Source organism: Calidris pugnax, unplaced genomic scaffold (genome assembly GCF_001431845.1).
Source record: "Calidris pugnax isolate Ruff unplaced genomic scaffold, ASM143184v1 scaffold206, whole genome shotgun sequence".
NCBI lineage: Eukaryota > Metazoa > Chordata > Aves > Charadriiformes > Scolopacidae > Calidris > Calidris pugnax.
The window spans coordinates 380,360-398,719 of record NW_015090957.1 but is presented as its reverse complement, the minus strand read 5'-3'; the positions used below and the strand labels follow the sequence as shown (position 1 = coordinate 398,719).

At 46.2% G+C, this 18,360-nt stretch overlaps 1 long non-coding RNA gene across 1 annotated transcript; it reads left to right on the top strand.

Annotated features, from left to right (window-relative positions):
- Positions 1–5,411: 5,411 nt before the first annotated feature.
- Positions 5,412–17,998, top strand: LOC106893892. The gene is made up of 3 exons (XR_001413195.1): positions 5,412–5,575; positions 17,579–17,764; positions 17,907–17,998. It is a non-coding gene; the product is annotated as an uncharacterized LOC106893892 (long non-coding RNA).
- The last annotated feature ends 362 nt before the right edge of the window (positions 17,999–18,360 follow it).

Genomic DNA, 18,360 nt, shown 5'->3' with positions numbered 1-18,360 from the left:
GTGCCTTATACCATCTAAGCTCATTCCCCTTTCTCATACAGGAATAAGCTGTACGAATATAAGTGTTTTTATATTAGTAGAGCTTCACCCACATCAGGGAAATTATACAGTTTTAGACATCCAAAGAAAAATAAACTTTTAAGAGGTAGGTAGTGATAACCAAAATACTTCTTGACTGCCCAGGCTGACACAGCCAGATGGAGCTTAAAGACATTGAAGGAAGGGGTTTCCTAAAAAGTCAAAAAATTGCCTGTGTATTTGGCATCCCCAAACAGTCCAGTCTTCCCTCTTTATGTGTAGGCCAGTGTTAAAGGATAAATCAAGGCCCAGATTTGATACCCCAGGGTTATGATAGGTTCTGACTGCACTTCCCAGTTTCAGTCCCTCAGGTGGTCCAGAAGAAGAATTATGAAAGCTTAAAAATAACTGCTATAGATAGAAACACACAGCTCTACTCTTTCTTCCCAGTAGCTCTTTGTAGTCTCAGAAGGACCACTGAGGCTTTGCAGAGCACACTGACCCATTTCCATCATTGAGCTGTCCCACAGGTGGCACCTACCAGCAACGACCATGTCTGGCCCCTCTCACCCACGTGCATTTGAAGCTTTTTGCCCCTTCACTGAAAAAAACCATAATAAAAGGCTTTGGGAAATCATCTCTTAGACCACATAAATCAGCACCTTCTTCCAGGAAAAGGAAACAGGGAGCAGCAAGTTAGAGACACGATCTGATCCCATGAACTGCAGCTTCTCCTGTGCATGGACGTATTTCTCTTACTTCCACTTCAGCGTATTTGCATGGTCAAAGTTCAGCATGTGTGCGAGTGTTTGGGTAACGAGAGCCACATGGGGTGGGATTTAAATACCGGGAAAGAACATCAATAGCCTGTTCAATATTTAATTGCACCTACTCCGTTTCGCACTCCACTGCAGGTTTTGTTGGTCTCGAAATTAAATGATATTCTGTGTTTTAGACTTTCTGGATCCTCAAAGAATACAGTTTGTCCTTCAAAATACTATCTGAGAGCTTTTTTATCAAGAAGTAAGAGTATTAGTGTGTCTTTAGAACACTCCTAGACCCTATGGTAATGTATGATCTAGTTCCAATGACTCCCTGAGTTATTTAGCACAGTTGCAATGTAATTAATAAAGGGAAATAAAATAATGTATTCAAGGAAATCTCATTAAACCAATGCAGAGCTTTTTAGGGGAAAGACCACCTCCCACAAAGCAAGGCCAGGTTAAAAAATCTTGGAAACATTGCCATGGATGTTAGGAGGGAGCTGGAGGGGCTGTTTCTCATGCATATCCCTCTTTCTTTGTTTTGTTTTTCATCAGTTCATTTTTAAAACCCCTTCCTTCTACATAAACCCTCAGCACGTGTGAGTTGGTTGTTTGGTCACTCGGAAGACCGACCATGGTGGTTGGTCGTGGTGATGTGTCTGACTAATGGAGGTTACATTTCTCTACCTCTCTGCATCTTTGTCTTAGACAAGAAGGGAGGGAAAAGTTCTGACTTCCAGACAGCCATGAAAACTAAATAAACATGCATGTAAATGAGAGGTTATTTGGAAGAGGGATTGTGGATGTTGGCAAGAAGAACAGCACAACTTATGACTTCTCTTTTTTTTTCTTCTCCTCTCCCCCTCCCAATTTTTTTCCTCTTTTTTTCCCCTCTCTCTCTTTAAGGCCAATGGAGATATTTTTTAAGGCAAGAGTTTATTTTTAGACCACATTGTGATGGCAAAATGGGGAAATGACCTTCTCGTTTTGTCAGGAGGCATCATGTGATTGGCAAGTGAGAAGATGTAGCCAAGTGGAACGAGTGCCATCCACGTCTTAGGTCCTGCAGGGAGGTGTCTTGTTTCTGTTGCCTTTGGTAATCTTCTAGAAGGAGAACCTACATCCTCCAAGACTTGAAGGCTTGATATATAGACAGAATTAATGCCCATCCTTTCTTTCACCATCCAACAGCTTTTGTAAAGGAAAACCATGAGCCAAATGTTGATAACAGGCAAAGGCTCAATCGTCAGCATTTTACGATTGAGAGTGGAATTAGAGCCTTCCATGCCAGGGTCAGGAGCACTTGAAAACACTCATCCCAGCTGAGCTGCTTCATTTCAGAGGTGAAATTAATGTAGAACTTTCTCCTCAAGGAAGAGTTATTTACTCGATACCTAAATCCAGGTAAAGCCAGTGCCTTGCAGGAAATGCTGGTGTGTATAAATAAAGCCATGCTCAGCAGCTGTGGGATTGCAGAGGCTTTTGGAGAAAAATGTTGAGTTGCTGTGTTCCTGAGGGACCAGGGCTACGGGCACGTCCAGCTCACTTCAAATACCTGCCGTGTATCTACTTGAAGAAGTCCTTAGTATTAGGTCACAAATGGTAAGTGGTAAGGAGGGGGGTTTTGTGTGTGTTTCTGTTCTTTTACACAGAATAATAATAATAATTTCCCCTTAATCAGGCTCTTTCATGCTTGATCTTTGAAATAGCATCTGCAAGGATTTGAAAATGGAGTTATTCTCCTGTGAGGGCTGTAGCTGCCGCTTCTAAACTGTTTATTTTCTTTTAATTTTGTACTTTGACCAACTTTAACTGGCTTTTCTTTCTCATTTTAACATCTGAGTACTTTCTGAATGTAATCTCCAAAAGGTTTAGTTCTAGCTTTTCTTAAAAATATACATATCCATATACCATCTGGCTCCTGCCCCGTCCCAACTTTCACGCCATTTGAGCCCGGTGGGTGTGATAAGCCACTGCCTCCGGAGCTTCTGTGGTCTGGAAGAGATCCCTGGATCCCTCTGGCAGGTGACCCATCTCACTTCTCATTGAGTGCCTCTCTTCTCCCGTGTCTATAACTCTTAACTTGCATTTTCCCCCCGCTGTTGAGCGTGACTAGGATTTCAGCCCTGGAAAAACCTCTCCGGGTGTTGAGCCAAGGTTTTTTAAAAGCATGTGTTAGTATGTGTGTCCGTCCCTGTGTGTACATGCGTGTGCCTAAGTCCCAGAAAAGGTACATCTATCATTTCCAAAGGCAGTAAAAAGATGCTTGTCGGAGGAACTGATTTATAGCAACTTTTAATGAGATTCTTGTCAGAACCTGGTTTACGGGTGTAAATGCAAATGTCAGGTCGCTATAAATCACAGGGGCAGGGGACAGAGAAAGAAATACTCCACTTCTCCCTAGGAGATAAACCAGCTTCATGGTTAAAGTGGTCTCCTCCTTGATCTGCCAGTTGAGATAAGCTAATACACAGCACCATTAAGTGCCCTCTCCAGCTCTAATTGCCGATTAACTGGAGGGGCAGGGCCCCATCTGTGCAGATGGGAGAGCTTCATCCTCCGGGATGGGACAACTTCCAGCCCCAGGACCCTCACCCTGCTGTGAACCCCCTGAGCTCCCACACAGCCCGTGCCCCTGCTATTCCACTTTTTTATTTGCAGCCTCTGCTTTGAGGGTAGGTCTCTGGGGGGGTTTGCAGGAGGATGCAAGGGAGCTCCCAGGGGGATGCTGAGCAGCTCGGACCCGGTGCCTGCTGTGAACATCTCCTGGCTCTGCCGCAGGGAAATCCCCTTTGCTGGGGGAAAGTCTCTGCAAGCAGCTCAGTTCTTCCTGCATTATGTCAAATGGGGAGATTCCCCATTGTCAGCACAGACAGGCTGTGGCTGAGGACCTTCCCTTGGCTCCCAGGATGCAGTTTGCCACAGGTAGATTCTCTGGTGGCTAACAGCAGTTGTGCTTTCCTCTGCGGTGCCCTTGCCATCGTGCTCTCTCTTTTTTCCCAGCCTCCTATTTTCATGGAGCCTGTGTGAGTTTGTCCAAGGCTGTCACATCTCGGTCAGATCTGGGGGGAAGGTGGCAGCCCAGTTCCAGGGCTTAAAACCTTATTTTCTCTGAACAGTGTAAAGGTGCAGAGAAAAAACAGAGGCTGCGGGGGAGCCAGGCAGCAAACAGGAGGGAAACTGCAGTTCTGAATGTTAAATGTCTGCCCTGTTGTGGTTTTTTTAGACTTGTTTGCTGAACTGTCACCTTCCTGACCAGCAGAAAAAAACCACCAAATCTCAGCAGCTGCTCCCCTGCCATTCCCTTCCCTCCAGCCCAGCCTGAAGAAATGGGGAGCCACACACAAACCTCAGCTCCATCCCTGCTACAGGGCTGGTCCCCAGGAGGACCCTGCAGGACTGCAACCCCTTCCCTGAGCTGCTGGAAGGGACTTTGCCTGCAGGGTCTCAGCCCAGGCTCCTTTCCCTGTGCCCAGTTCACTGCCCTGGAAGACTGTGGATCCCTCCCAAACCCCGGGGCTGCCCTGTCTGTGCTGTTTGATCCCTCGTCTCCATCCCCTGCCAGGCTTTTCCTTTCAAGGAGGGCTGGGGAGAGGGTCAGGGAAGGCCAGATGGTACTTCTCTGCTTTTGTGCCTTACAGCGTGCAGCTTTTTTTCCAAAACCAGTAGCATAGGCAGCTAGTAAAACCTATTAAAGATGCTGTTGGATGTAAAAGCTGGCTCTTTTTTTTTTGTCCGGAGTCATAAAAGCTCTTAAAAAGATCCAAACCGGAAAAGACAGGCACCTAATAGTGAAAACAAGGAAAGGGGAATAAAACTGGCACAAGGGCCCCGAATTTTTTCCATGACTGATTTGAGCATTGCGAGCCACTGGCACGGAAAAGCAGCACCCGCAGCCCCACAATAGCCATAAATCCCAGGAGAGGAGGGGATGGTCCAGCAGCCCCAGTGCCGGGGCCAGTCCCAGCATCGGGCATCCTGGCACTGCCTCTTTAGCAACCAGAGCAACCAGCACAACAATCGAGCTGGGATTGGGAACCCAGAGCAGTAGTTAATTAAGCCTGCATCTTTTATTCTCTGGAGGCAATTCAGCCCGGTTTGAATGAGCTGGAGTGCTAGGACCTGGTGGGAATGTCTCTCCCGGGGCAGGAGAATCCAGTCTCATGGGCTGCTCCATTAGCATAACAATCTTGCCCAGGATGCTCTTGGCTGATGTAATGCCAAGAGGGAGGGAGGGGAGATGAAAGTTTTTTTTTCCCCCTGTGCAGGAGCTGGGAGCAATCGCCGCTGACTGGGGCTGTGTCAGTGCATGAAATTTCTTTTCTTTCTCTCTCTCTCTCTCCCCGTATGGGATGTTTGCTAATTGAAGCAGTTCTGGAAAACAGTGAGTTGTTAGAGTCCCATCCCCCACCGGCTCTTATAAATTCACATTATTCTGACTTACTGGCAAAGCAGGAGCCTTTTCTGCTCCTTAGAAAGTGGCCTCTGATTATTTGCATTTCCCTGTGGGACCACTGGAGAAGGGGAGCACAATTTGTTGGGATGGGCAAGTGGGAGGAGAGGGGACCTCTGCTGCCCTCATCTCAGATATTGTTGACAGCTAGGGTATTTGCATGGGGAACCAAAAGAATCTAATTTCCCATTTTCTCCCTGTTCCCCAGGTGGAAGCATTTGCCCCAGGATGGTTCTGCCTTCAGTGCTGTTCTCTCCAAGAGTGAGCATCCAAATCCTTGCAGTGTCAAAGGCCTCACCCTGGGGAATTCTGAGTGTCTAGGAACTCCCATATGATGAAGGTAAGGACTTCTCTTGCCTCATATGTTAGTAGACACCAAGAAACGTGCTGTTTTAGTGGGGTTTTGCAGAGATCACCCACAGGGGAATGGAGCACAGGTAGCTCATGTTGACATGAATGTGTAATCATGGAGTTACAGCCTTCTGTGTGTTGAATGATTTAGTCTGTGTGTCAGTACTGGAAAAGCCCCTACCCATGAAGATAACTTTTTTTTTTTTTTTCCTGGGTAAACCATCTATTGTAGCAAAGAGAAGCAATGAGTTTCCATCAGGTTCCTGCTGCTCCGTCCCCCCACCCCATCCTGCTCCTGGTTGTTTTAGTGTGGCTCTAGACCAGGAGTGTCCCTGCCCTATATGGAGGTGCTGGCCTAGTTCTTGTAGCTTCTGGACACTAGAGGCCTCTAGACACTCTGCTATGATTAATGCTGGTGTAATTAACGTTCACGTGGAGCAAAATCAGCATTCAGCTGATTTTTCTCTCCTCTCCAAATGTTGTCCATTAACATCAGTGCAATATCTAATAGGGGACGTGGTGAGCAGGCAGGGGACAGGAGAACAGGAGCTGGGGGAGCTGGTTCTGCAGAGATGGGGGTTAATGTCTCTCTCTCAACCATCCACACGTGTACGAGCACACACAGGCTTCGTCTGGGGGCTGGCTACGTCTTTGGACACAAATCAAAAATGTGCTTTAAGAAAAAGTTATGAAACATGAAAATGAGTGGTTTATATCTGTGTTATAGCAAAAAAAAAAAAAAAAATTAAAAGTAAATTTTCAGGCACTGGAATTTAATAATCTCTTTCATGGAGCAGTCCCTTGCACAGTTTTTGCTCAAGTCACCTAAGACTCTCAAAAAAAAAAAAAAAAAATTAAAACCTGGGCTGGCCCACCCAGTGTTGCATTTCTGTCCTCAGACTCCACCAGCCCACACATCTTGAAGGCAAAGGACTTTGGGGATGGTGCTGCCCAGAGCAGGCTGGGGAGGAGCCCTCTCCACTGCTTTCCAGGCTCTTCTCCTGGAGACTTCAGGCTGGTTCCCTTATAGGCAGGAAAAGATTTCCCTCCTTTGTATTTTTGAGGAAACCCTTCATGCTGCTGCCTGCCTGGACTGGGGGATCTGCTCCAAAAGGCAGTTTGCTGTCCCAGCATTGTCCAATCCTGGGTTTTCTTCTAGTTTTTCCTTTTCCCTCCCCCAGCATCTGATGAGTCTGGCTCGGACACGCAGGACACTTGCTTACGGAGCATTTCTCCAAGGGCTGAGGCTCCTGCTGGGAGCAATCAGTCTGTTAAAACCTTGAGCCATCCAGATTGCCTGGCAATGATCCCTGTGTTACCCAACTTGCAAGAAGCAACATGTTTTCTGAAAGTGCTGTCCTACTGAGATCCCAAGCTTGTGTAGGACCCATCTGGGTAGCTTTTTGTACAGCAGCTATTCCAGTCACAGATGAATTTTTCAGCTTCCATTCAATGTGCTGTCCCAGAACAACCCATTCTCGGTGTGTTCAGAGTTACACAACCGATGACAAAGTGTGGGACAATGTGGGAAGTCCCAGAGAACACCAGAGTGTCCTGGTTAAATGTGCCATATTAGCGATACCCCAGCAAACAGAGCCACCAAGTTGGAGTAAGCGGCCTGGTAAACTGAGGCACTGATTTAGGACAAGAATTTAATGGTCTTTTGGTGTCTAAAAATGTGCCTGAGGTGCATCCCTACGTGAGGGATGAGCCCCTGTCTCGGGCAGACCCTCTCCACAAGGTGGGAGGTGAAGATCCGAGGGACATCCCCCCTCTGACAGCCCTGATGGAAACCACACTGCTGCCACCCTCGGCCCCCATGTCCAGAGAGGCTGTAAATGCTGGTTCCTGATAATTGTCACGATCAGTGGGCAACACACTCATCCTGAAGGGGTGTTTCCCGTTGCTTTAGCAGAAATTGGGGTACAGTTTGGCTGCTGGTACCCTGAGAGGATGAAGCGTGGCAGCAAGGCACTGAGCTGCTCCTAAAGGCACTGCCCTGCTCCTTTAAGTAGTAGCCAGAAGCTTTCTAAATATTATCATCTTACCAAAAGAAGAGGGGGAGGGAAAAAAAAAGAAAGTGTTTTGGCATGAGAACAATTTCTCCATTACCTCAATTAGTTCAAATGATCTGGAAAGGTTCTCTCTGGAGAAATCAAGCTAAACCTCAGCCAGCAAAGGGGCTGGTGGCTGGTTGTTGCTGTAGGTGTTGATATGAGCATTAGTCAGCAATGTAGATTGCAGTGAAGTCAGTCAATATTGCTGTCGCTGCTGTCTGGCTACAGCCATAAATTAATTAATTATATCACTGCAGTAATTGAGGGCCTCATTCTCTCTAGGATTCTGACTCTGGCACCTCCCTGCCTGTTCCTCAGGCTGTCCATCAATTCGGTGAGGTCTGGGTTTTACTGAGATCATTATTTCCTGAAATACTCTAAAGACTCTCCATAAAAAGGAAAGGGTGTTGTTTTTTTTTTTACCCATCTTCATCCTTTTCCCTGTTGCCTGTGGAGGAGGGAGAGAAGCAAGGTCAGGAAAGAAACAGAAGAACAAGGCTGGGATTTCCAGTTCCAGCAGTTTGAGGTTGTCCCTTTGCAAACAGGAATCAAAAGTATCCTCTGAGTCCCTGAAGCAGCAGTAGGGTCCTATGCAGAGGCAGATTAATCACTCTCCATGCTCCAAACCAGGTCTGGTCCTACAGTAGGGTTGAAACAAACCCAAACACTGTGTTGGAGGAAGATGGAGATAACCAAATAGGCTGAGAAAATTCACGGGCTGGCTCCCTCGCTGGTGTAAATCAGCGTCCCTGCACTGGCTGTGGTGGAGCAATGCCAAATTCCACCAGCTGAGGGTCTGGATTGCATATTCTACCTATAAAAATGGTGTTTAGGATATCTTGGCAAAAGTAGTTATTTTTGCAACCCACTTCTAACTGGGCAGTGCTGCGTAGGGATGAAATCCAGTTACACTGGTGAAAAAGAACCCCCACTAATCAGGCTAAAAAAAAACCCTACCTCGTGAGCCTGTGGAGCAGAGCTATTTCAGCTCTGCCCTTGTAAGACTGCTTTGTTACAAGGAACCTGCTAAAAGTTGTCAGCTGCACGGGGATTGACATCGACCCGCCGTGATTGAGAGGGAGGAGCAGCCTGATTTCCAGCACTTGTTACTAATTGCGAGCTTCCCAGCATGCCATGTTATGATTGGAAGTCCCTGCTCTGGAGGTAAGCAAGAGTGGAAAAATTTTTGGCTTTTCCCATAAAAATCAGGCTTATTTCTGGTCTTCATGATTATTCATAATGGTCCCAAAAATCTGAATTCTTCATCCAAGGCTCACAAAGGTGCAGGTTAATGAAGAGCATCAGGTGTGCAAGCTCAGAGGATTCATTGCTCTGGTGTGAAAAATCTTCTGTTGACTATTGATCGTTAAGGTCCCTTCCAACCCAAACCCTTCTCTGGTGCTATGAAAAATATCACTTACACTGCATTTGTTTTCTCATAGAAGTGGGTGGTTTTCAGCTTGCCTCTGAATGCGTAGTGTTGCTTAGGGTTGATGTTACCAGTGAATACAGCTGGTCATTTTTGAGTAGGGTTTTTTTAATTTAAAAAAAAATCAAGCCACTGTTTGAAATCACTGTTTTCATGTGTAGAGGAACATGGCAGATGTTCAAGGGAGCCTTGTTTGAGGTGCAGTTGGAACTGGGCACATCTGGGGCTGGAAGTGAAGGTTTTCATTGTGTCTGGTGGACAAGTATAAAAATCTTTGCTGGATTCCCTTGAGTCAAAGCCTCGCTTTTTCACAGATGAACTAGTCTGAGAGGAGACCTGTCCCCTTCCCCTGCTTCTACACCCTGGTCCCCATTTTGCAGTGAGTCACGGTGTGATTTTTCAGAAAATAGACCTTCAAGGTGTACAACACTATAGGAAGCCCTAGGAGCTATGGAATATTTTTTTGTAGGCTTATAAACTTCTCAATTAGTGCTGTAAAGGAAGAAAATGCTCTTATTCTGGACATTGCCCAAGGTGTAATGCATTTCTGCCACTGAAGCGAGAAGTACTTGTAGCATTTGACTGATTTAGGAGGCAAGGGAAGGCACAGTGTTTTGTACCTGAAATCCAGGGAAATTGTAACCAGCCATTTCTGTAGAACATTCCCTACAGAAAGGAGGCGAAGAGGGTTGTTTTGGTTTTTTTTCATAGGATTCTGCAAAACGTCACTAAATACTTCAGGATAGCAACTGAGTATTGCTGACCTGCAGAGAGAGGGGAGGGAGGAAGGACACAAGGCATCACGTGGAGATTTGGGAGCTGGTTGTAGGGGCTGTGTGAATGGTGAATGTGTGGGGACTGGTCCCAGTCGTGGACAGTGGGAATGCCACCCTCCCAGCACATCCCTGCATGTGCAGCATCACTCGCCTGCGTGTGCCTCAGGGACCCTTGGGCTTTGGAAACCTCCTCACCTTGGCAGGAATCACAGCTCCAGCGTGGATGGACCTGTGCTGGGGGGTGGTTTTGGGACCCCTCATTGAGTGCTCTTATTAAACTCTGAGGAGGGCTTTCTGGCTCTGCTCAGCCAGATGGTTTTTGGCACAGCCACCAGAAGGGAAGGGAGCATCCTGCTGACACCAGCCTTTTGAAGTCCCTTTTCCTCCCCTGGGATCCCTGTTCCTCTGCCTGGGAGGCTTTTCCCCCAGCTATTTTCTATTTTTCAGCTCTTTTTAACTGCTGGGTGAAGCAGGAGGGAGGCAGAGCCAGCAAGGATGACTCCAGGGCATAAGACACATTCCTCCAGGTTAGCTGGTGTTTCCAGGCCTTTCAGTGAAAAGCCTCAATTAGCCAGTAATCAGCCAAGCATGGCAGACCTGAAGCAATAAGTGCTGCTTCAGGCTCCAGGGCCAAAGGCTAAAATCTGCTCAAGGAGCTAAATTAATCATCTAATTGGGATTTCTGTCCATTCTCATCCTGCTGTGGGTGCTCACAAGAATGAGATCAGTGACAAATTTCCCGTTCTTCCCCCACCATCACCTTTCCCTAACAACCCTGTCTAATTAGTGCTGTAAGGCAGAAGATGGACCAAAGCCTGACCCTGGGTGCAAGGGTGGAACCTTAGGCTTGGACTGTCTTCTTCTCAGCTGAACTGCTGCTGTCCCATGAATTTCACTGAATTGCTTTGATTTACACCAAGGAAAGGTTGAGCTCTTCCCCATCCTGCTCCACAGGGGACACACAAAGGGCAACCCATCACATAATCCCCCATAATTTCCTTACTTTCAGCACGTGGAAAGGGAGGGGCTGAGAAAACTTACTCCAGAAGATGCCTCATGGCAGAGTGTGTGGGACCAAGCAGTGTCCTGGGAGGAAACCCTCCATGCAGAGCAGACATCTGCTCAACGTGTGCAGAAGGGATTCGGTAACCTCCACACTCCTGGTTGTCCTCAGCCCACCTTTCGCTGTGGGAGAGCTCAACAGAAAAAGAGAAACCGTTTTCTTGGGGTTTATTTTGTTTTGAAGGCAAAAAATGGAAACAAAGAGTGCCGGCACTGAACTCTCTCAAAAAAACCAAACCCAACAAACAAACAAAAAGATAATTCTGCAAAGGTCAGAGAGCAGGTATCTTCATGTTGGAGAGGATGTTTGATTCCTGTGAGGCTGTGTGTGTTTGAGAGCTGTCACAAGCAGAAGGAGATGGTGTTCCCTGCCCTGGGCAGCAGGTAGCCGGGAGGAGAGGATGCAGGGAGGGCTCACAGGGGCCAGAGCAAAAATCCTTCACCCCCTTGGAGGCATGAAAAATCCCGAGCTCTAGGATGGGGAGTGACCCTTAGAGGTCATCAAGCCCATTTCCCTTGCCCCAAGGTAAAACCAGCGATAACTGAGCCATTCCTGATTAAATCTTGTCCAAAATGGCATGAACGTTGCTCGTGGGGTTAGACCAAGACTTGCAGCACATCAGCTGGGCTGAGGATGGGGCATCCTCCTGCTGTTCCCAGGACAGGCAGAGCATCCCTTAGTTTTTAATGTTGAAATTGCCTGAGTTTAGTTCCCTTTGATGCAGCATTTTTAAAATAGCTTTTGCCATCTTCAGGCTTTAGGAGAAGCAACTGCTGTATCTCTGTGTGAGCTGATGAGAAAGAATGCCCTTGCTGGCCGCTTTTACTTTTTATAAAAAAATGTTTTTAACATTTCTTTCAGATTTCTAGCAATAAAAATGTTGTCTGAAAGATCAGAGGATTGAAAAAAAAAATGGAAGAAAAAAAATCCAACGTATTTTCTAGGAAAGGAAAGATGTAAGAAAATCATTAATGCAATCAAACCCCTAACTTTCCATTTAAAGATTAAATTAATGGGTCAGATTGGAAATAGCAATTCCCTACTTGCTATGTGAAAATACACAATGCACACCTTCACTCTAAAAGCATTTAAAATTCTATATTTAAACATCTAGAATTGTAAGTAAACATAAAACAGTAAAAAGCAGAGTTGCAGGGACGGGTGGAAGTGCGATGCCTTTTCTTTAAGAGACTGTACTCTTTCTGGGGGTAAAATAACAACCAGGCACTGGAGATGGGGGAGTTTTTTCATGCTTCATGCTGTGCCTGCTAGAAAAGTGTTCCCATTTCCCTGCTACATCGATCCCTGTGAGCTCAGGGCAGAGGAGCAGCAGGATCCGGGCAGAAAGGGCACTGCATCCTGCCAGGATGGAGTTCCCAGCGTCAGCCCTGTCCTGGAGCAGAGAGACAAATCCCTCCCCACTGATAACTGTTCATTCCATTATGAAAATCTGTGCTGGGCACTGGATTTGTCCCCGTTTCTGGCACCGTGTAAGTGTGTGCCAAAGCCATCTCTCCTTAGAGGATTTCTAATTGCTGGTAGTGCCTTTTACCCCACTATGTGTGATGGATTTTGAATACTTCTGTCAGGCTAATAATGATAATAATAGAAATAGTATTTGAATGAAGGGCAGAGGAGTTGAAGTAGCTCCGAGGGGCTTCTCAGAGCTAGATCATACATGATGTGCATATGAAAACCTGATGCTTTGAAAACCTGAAAGTTGTCCCTGCTGTCAGCTGAGCCAGCCGTGGCTCTCCCGCGTGTCTCTAATCCCAGCAAAGACCCGTTTCCTCACCCCCTGAAACCAGCAGCTTTGTGTGAAAGTCCTTCTGGAGGTGAGGTCCATCCCTGCATCCCCCGGGTCCCCTCTCCCCACCCCAGGACCGATAAGCCCTGGCCCCACGGCCGCCGGCAGCTACTGGCCTTCCCCGGGGCAGCTCCGCGAGCGCGGCTTCTGAAGGGGGCTTTCTTAGTATTATTATTTTGTGGTCAAAAGGTTGCATACGCTATTTTTTTTCTGATGCAGAGGCTTAGAAAGAGTGGAAAGCAAAATATTTTGATAATTATTCAGGCCAGCGGGTTACATAAAAGGTTCCATAGCCCTCTGCATCAAACCTTAACAGTTCAAACCACAAATTCTGTTTTCGCAGCCATAAAACATTCAGGGGGAAAAAAAAAAGAAGAAGAAAAAAAAAAGATATAAAAAAATAAAATAATAAAATCCATTTTCCATTCGCTTGAAACTTATAAAATTTTATGTGGTGAAAAATGACAGTTTACTCCCAGAAGGAAAGTGCCCAGGGAGGCTTGTTTCATAGGCACAGAGGGATCAAGAAATAGACCTGGGCTTGTGTCCTTAGTCACGTCTGTAAATATTGAGGGATGTCACGGAGCAGCAGGAGGGAGCTGCAGCAGCGAGGGTCATCCCTGTCCTGCTGGGAAGGGTTGTGACTGGTGTGGGGATGGAGAGGAGGGCACAGGGGGTGGCTCTGTGTCCCCAGGCTTGTGCGGTGCTCTCGGTTTTGAGAAGGTGACTCGGTGGTTTGAAAATCAAGGGATGAAATCCTGTAGGATGTTTGGGACCTTCACCTTCCTCAGCCCCTCTGGTCTCTCCACTGACCAGGCTAAGGACACACAGGAGATGCTCAGTGAGATGAGCTGCAGGAACAAGGGCATCTCCACAAGCATCCGTGCCTGTCTGCTGGTCCAAAGGGCTTAGAAAGAGCATCTCTGGCTCGCAGGGCTGCTCCAGCTGCACCACCAGGGTTTCATTCTCTTCTCACAGCAGTGTCCAAAGCAGAAACCTCAATGGAGTTACTGAGGTTTTCCTGGGCTTTGCTGGGTTAAGAGTAAGCAGAATCAGACCCCAACATCCCGGCTCAGGGTTGGTGGAAAGCGCCGGCACAGGAGCTCTAGGAATTCGCTATGAATTCCTGCGCGCACAAAGTCAAACTCGTGTGGTCTGGGAGTCAGGTTCTCTAAGCCCAGAGCAGACCTCCCTCTCCACCCCCAGCCAGCTCTGAAGCTCAGACCAGCACAGCACCGGGCGTGAGCTCGTTAGCTAATGAGCTTTTACCCTTCAGGCACAGCTGGGAACCAAATGCCCTGAGTGGAGCAGCCAGGTCAGTGTCAGGGTGCCCGTGCATCTTTTGGATGCCTACCTCCTGCCCTAGTTGAAATATATCTTCCATGCTACCTTGACCACAGAGGAGCAGCCTCAAGGTTGCACCATGAGATATTCTTTAGTTTGTGGGTTATTTTCCAGCTCTGTAGGAAGGTGCAGGGACCAACGTGTTCTGAGTTTCCTTTGCTGGGAAGGTTCAGCCAGGCAGGGTTGAAACCTCCCCAACCTCCAGCAAAGCCAATTGTCTTCATAAATGACCCAGCCCTGCCAATGCTCTGAAAATCACAGAAAATCACAGGTGCTGTGGATGGGGCGGCCTCTGAGCCACCTGCCCTGTCCCAGGGATGGACAGCACACACTGAAATCCTGAGCAAAGTATGCAAATAGCTCAATTCCTTACAAAATGCCGTATTGTTAGGTTTCTGGTTGTTAATTGAACAGAAAGAGATACGTAAAAGCTGTCCCAATTATGTAATTACTTTTGCTTTCTAAGTAAAAGATGTCCTTAAAATTATTGAGAATAAGATGCACTTTCTTTATGGGGTTTTCTACCCTGGAACATTAAAAAGTCATCTCATCTCCTGAAAATACAGGATGAAGAAATATGTTAAAAATTTCCCAATAGTCAGCCACAAAAACACAGACTATTACCAGCTAAAAAACAACATTATTCCCCCTGCGTGTTAGAATTTGACACTTCTGGGTACTGGCAACATTTTTCAAAAGAAAATTAAAAAATAGCTGCGTATAAATGAAAAAGGTCTCTTTGCTTTTCCTTTTCCATTTGCGAAGGGAAAAAACAAAAAACTCACTTTATGTTCTTTTTACATGGGAAACATTAAAAAGTCATCTAATCTCCTGAAACTAGCACTAATTAATGAGCAAACATGAGATCTGGGAAGAGAAACAAAGCTGCAACCTGGACTTTCTGTGGTGCGATTCAAAGTCGTGACACATTCAAAGCCGTAAATGCATTTTGGTTGATTTTGTAGGGTTCATAATTAGCAACTGGAGAGGAAACCCAGGCAGCAGGGATGCAAATAGCTCAATTCCTTACAAAATGCCATATTGTTAGGTTTCTGGTTGTTAATTGTAAAAGCTGTCCCAATTATGTAATTACTTTTGCTTTCTAAGTAAAAGATGTCCTTAAAATTATTGAGAATAAGATGCACTTTCTTTATGGGGTTTTCTACCCTGGAACATTAAAAAGTCATCTCATCTCCTGAAAATACAGGATGAAGAAATATGTTAAAAATTTCCCAATAGTCAGCCACAAAAACACAGACTATTACCAGCTAAAAAACAACATTATTCCCCCTGCGTGTTAGAATTTGACACTTCTGGGTACTGGCAACATTTTTCAAAAGAAAATTAAAAAATAGCTGCGTATAAATGAAAAAGGTCTCTTTGCTTTTCCTTTTCCATTTGCGAAGGGAAAAAACAAAAAACTCACTTTATGTTCTTTTTACATGGGAAACATTAAAAAGTCATCTAATCTCCTGAAACTAGCACTAATTAATGAGCAAACATGAGATCTGGGAAGAGAAACAAAGCTGCAACCTGGACTTTCTGTGGTGCGATTCAAAGTCGTGACACATTCAAAGCCGTAAATGCATTTTGGTTGATTTTGTAGGGTTCATAATTAGCAACTGGAGAGGAAACCCAGGCAGCAGGGAAACATGGGCCGCCTGCTTTTTTTTTTTTTTTCCTTTAAATACTTCAGCATTAGTGGTTTTCTTGGTGATGGGGATGCGTTAAACTGCATCTGGAAGCTGAAGCCCACCATGTGGAGCCGCACCACAATCTGCCTCTGTGGTCAGTTCTGAAACACCCAGTCACTCCTGTACCAAAGCCTCTCAAACTTTTTTTTTTTTTGGAGATTTTGCAACCCAATGAGCCTCCAGCATTTCTGAATGCCAACTTTGTACCTGGGAGATTAACGACTGGCATGACAGCATATTTTTTGAGACAAGCAGGCTTCAGTAAGGCCCCATCCAGCAGATAAGTAGCCGTCGAGCCAGGTCAGTCTGGTCTATTCTTGTAGCCACGCATCAGAAACCTATCTAAGACCCAGAGACACCAAGAGCTATTCCCTTGCTCAGAACTATGTCCTTCTTTATATTTAGTCACCTATGGAGCCTGGAGGTCTCCCAGAAGCACGCTGAGCTTTGGGACAGGTATCCATCCTGTTGCTGGGTCTCCTGTCCCCTTACCAAGGGGACACGTGTGGCACAGCAGAAGTTTCAGCATCGAGCTCTACAGGTCGCTTCAGGGACCAGCATTTCTGTGAAATGCTTTGCAGATGAAGACCAGTCTCCTCAAAGAGGCTTTGCCACTCATGGGGAAGTCCCAGAAGCTGTGTGGTGCCTCCCAACACCCGAACTGCTGACAAAATACATGCTTTGCATCAACTGGAGCTCTGCACATGCTAACAGCATCATCCCATGGCATATTTATTGCTGCAGTCTCACAGAGAGGGCCTATAATGTGAGAAATTGCATCCAGATCGTTGTCTGCCAGGATGGGATGGAGTTTCTTAGCTGAGCAAAGACAGGAAAAGTTGTTCTCAGAAACCGTCCAGTGAAGTTTGAAGTCCAGGAGAACGTCTACACCATGGACTGAATTGACTGATTGTGGTTGTGTAGCCTCGGCTGAAGGAGTTATTATTTTCACGTCTGGTAATAAATAGAATAATGGACAAAAAGTCTAACTCCCTGCACGAAGTCTGAGTAAATGAGCTCGGTACGGCGTTTGACTGCAGGATTTGTGGTTTGGGACCTTCTTCCAAGCTGTGAATCAACACGCAAAGCAGATCCAGGGCCACTCGCGTGGCTGCGAGGACTCAAGGGTGTCCCTGGTTTCTCTGTTCTGCCTCCAGATGGTGGTCGTTACCGTAGGGTGGTCATCACCTCGACCTCCTCCTCCATGTCCTCCATGGCTGGGAACATGCAGGACATGTGAGAGCTGGACTCTGCCACCGGCTCATCGCTCTGGATTTTATTGTCGTCTGATAAAGCCTCTCTGTTCTCTGTTTGCTTTAAATCCTTGTTGGAAAACCTCTTTAATAGTAACTCAGCCTCTGACAACAAGCACTTAGAAGAGCTGTCCTCCCCGTTTAGAGCTGTCAGCCCGAAGTCAGTGGCGGCACCATTAACATCATCCAGGTGTCTTCACTCTCATTTCCAGCCGCAGCGGTTCTCCCTGCAGACAGGCTGCAGGACAAAGTAACTGCTTAAAGCAGCACCGTGGTACTCTACAAAAAATAATCTTCCTTTGCAGCATTATCATAAGAAAAAACATTCCTCTGTTTCTGGTATTCCTGTCCAGTCTCTTCTTCAGTCTTGGGGCTATATTGGCATTCTTCTAGGTATGATATGATTGATTAATATGATGTGATGTGATATGATGATAAAATATTAGTGTTACACTGAGGGATATTAACATAGAATTTGAAGCCTTTCACTGCAGCACAGCTTCTCTAAAAATGTAAGTGCTCTTTTATTGTTGTTTTTTAATTCTCTCCTCCCTCCATGTGTCTGTCAGGAAACCAAGGTCTTCTTCTGAGCCACCCTACCTCCTGTACAGATGTGGCTTCTCCGACACCGTTGCTGGTCCAGGGCAGCCCCATTACCCCCCAGTTCAGGGCAGTATTTCCAGATGCACCAGCTGAATTCAGGTGGGACAAGCTCTCATCACAAGTGGCGTCCGTGTGCCCTGCACAGGATTCAGGTACCTGCTTATCTGTGTTTTCAGCATCTTTTCCTTTTTATTCCCTCCCTTTTTTAATGCTAAGAGCACTTTAGGGCCCTGGTACTTGCCTCTTATGACATATTTTTTTCCCCTTGGGAAAACATGTGTGTTTTTATCTCAGAAGAGATCTGAGCTGAGCACTGCCTTCCCCAGCAACTCCTCTTCCTCCAGTCCCAGTTGCCACAAGGAAGGGAGGAGTCCAAGGTTTGATGAGTAAGTTTCAGTGGAAAACCTTGATTTGTTTCGTTTGTTTAATCGTTCTCTTTCAAAGGTCACTGGGGTTTTTGTTTGGAAGGGGAGCAAGCTGCTTGCTTTGAGTGATCTGCTCTATTATGTTTGGTTATTACATTTCTCTCTATATTCCCAGTAGATGTGCATACTAAATGTGATTGCCAGCCTAATGAGCTTCTGAGGTTTAATTGAGTGCCATACACGTTATTAAATATCTCTGCAGAAATCAGACCAAACTAAGATTGAGGCAGAGGTCATGAGATCATTCAGAAAATCTCTCCCTTCTCGTTACCCAGCGCAGGTTTTTTTCCATTAGAGGTTACGTGGACTTTAAAATCATCTGC